Below are 428 nucleotides of genomic sequence, written 5' to 3'. Positions count from 1 at the left end.
TGGCCCGGCCCGGGGCTGCCGGTGGGCTGGGTGGTGTCTCACCCCGAGGCGGTTCAACTTGTAGGTGATTTCTAAGGCCACGATGTCCAGCCCACGCCCCTGGGCCTGGCGCACACCTGACAGGGGAGGGTGGCTCCCATGACTGCAGGATGGCCAGCAGCGCAGGCTGTTTCCCAAGGCCGCGCAAGGGCATCCCAGGAGGCCTCCTCCGTGCTGCCCCTTCTCATGCCTCGGGGACCCCCCGCTGCAGGCCGGGGAGGGGCACCCTGGAAGCCCAAACCGCCCGCCACATCAGGACAACACATGCTCTCGTGCGAGCCCTCGCCGGACAGGAGCCCTACCAGGACGCGGCGGCGAAGGCCAGCCCAGGCGGTGCCCAGCCCCGAGGCCGCCCCCTCAAGGTCCTGCCCGAGAGCCAGCCCGCCAGA

This window comes from Condylura cristata, unplaced genomic scaffold (genome assembly GCF_000260355.1).
Source record: "Condylura cristata isolate star-nosed mole 26May11 unplaced genomic scaffold, ConCri1.0 scaffold00009, whole genome shotgun sequence".
Lineage (NCBI taxonomy): Eukaryota > Metazoa > Chordata > Mammalia > Eulipotyphla > Talpidae > Condylura > Condylura cristata.
Note: the sequence above shows the minus strand (reverse complement) of the source record.